The sequence below is a fragment of the Sinocyclocheilus anshuiensis genome, unplaced genomic scaffold, assembly GCF_001515605.1.
Source record: "Sinocyclocheilus anshuiensis isolate Anshui unplaced genomic scaffold, SAMN03320099.WGS_v1.1 scaffold863, whole genome shotgun sequence".
Classification (NCBI taxonomy): Eukaryota; Metazoa; Chordata; class Actinopteri; order Cypriniformes; family Cyprinidae; genus Sinocyclocheilus; species Sinocyclocheilus anshuiensis.
The window spans coordinates 1,206,554-1,207,936 of record NW_015547725.1 but is presented as its reverse complement, the minus strand read 5'-3'; the positions used below and the strand labels follow the sequence as shown (position 1 = coordinate 1,207,936).

General features: G+C 47.3%; 1 pseudogene; it reads right to left on the bottom strand.

Annotated features, from left to right (window-relative positions):
* Window positions 1–6: 6 nt before the first annotated feature.
* The window catches only part of LOC107704255 (uncharacterized), a 7,343-nt pseudogene continuing 5,966 nt past the window's right edge, over window positions 7–1,383 (bottom strand).

Here is a 1,383-nt window from a genome sequence, read left to right as displayed (position 1 = left end):
TTTCATCAGCTCTTGTGAGTCGAAACACTGTGATGTCTTTTGTTCCTGCGTGGATGAGCTCGGTGCTCGGTCAGCTTGGAATCTTTGCGAGTTCCTTCGTTGATTCCTTGGACTGGTTGCTTCCGGGTGTGTTTGTCGTTTTCCCTTGGAGGTTCCGTTGGATTCCCACGAGACTTTTCTTCTTGAGTTTCCAAATGAGTTTGGCTGATTCCATGATCTGTCCCATTGATTCTCACGAGGTCTGGATTGGTCCCAAGATTTTTCGCAGTGACGTCCAGGTGAGTGTTGTCGTCCACGCGGTCCATCCCAGCGGTTGTTCCTCTGTTTAGGTCGGGTACCAGCATGGGCGTCCCGTTCTCTGTTGGACGAGGGTGTGTTCCACTCTTTGTGTTTAGCGGCTTGGCATGGTCTTGATGTTGGGCCCTCTAGAGCCAGACCTTGACTTTGAGTGTTGAAGTCAAGAACTGCTGAGGTTTTGGCGCCCTTTTCTGAGGCCATATTCTGTTTGCCGTAGGCTTTCTGCACCAAGTCTCGCAACTGCTGAGCATTCATTGTTCGTGGACATGCGAGAACGCCAAGATGGTTGCTTACTCCAGGATGGAGTTTTTTTAGGAAGAGAGTTTTGAAGTTCAGATCGTCTTCCATGTTCGGTTCGTTGCGAGTTCCGAAGTATGCTCGTCTGAGTCGGCTGTAGTAGGCTTGGGGAGATTCATGACGTCCTTGTCTCGTCTCCAGGGCAGCCACTAGTCCTTGTTCTGACTCAGGGTCGGCGAATTCTTTAATGAGGGCTTCTCGGAGCAGGTGGTAATCAGTTTTTGTGTGAGCAGGCTGCCGGTCTAGGAAGCTGCGCGCTTCAGGGCTGGATGTTGTTCAGAGCAAATAGAGTCTATCTTTGTCAGTGACATTGGGTATCATTTCCAGATGGAAATCGACGTTTTGCAGATAAGCTTGGACATCCTGACTACCTGGCACACTTGGGGTGAATTTGCCAATGTCCTTGTAGGCTCAGGGAAGGTCTCGTAGGTCTGTCTGAGTTCCTCTCTGATGCTGTCGGACTTCTCTTTGATGTAGTCTAGCTGTAGTGTTAGGCGACTGATCTCGTTTCTTGACTCATCCAGGTGAGTTTCGAGGGCTTTGATTCGGCTGGTCTCTGTAGGAAAATTAGTAAGCACACACAGGTAGCACAGCTAGAGAACAGAGGGAGAAAAGAAAAATAATAAACAGAGCAAGGAACAGGATAATTGGTTGCTTCCAATTTTCCTGTAAGAGGGAGTTTGTTTGTTTTTTGTAAGGAAAGAAAGTTAATGGTTAGATGAGAGTGAAAGATAAAACAACAAAATACCCTTTTCTGGTAGAAGAATGAGTATAATTAAATTTTCTTTC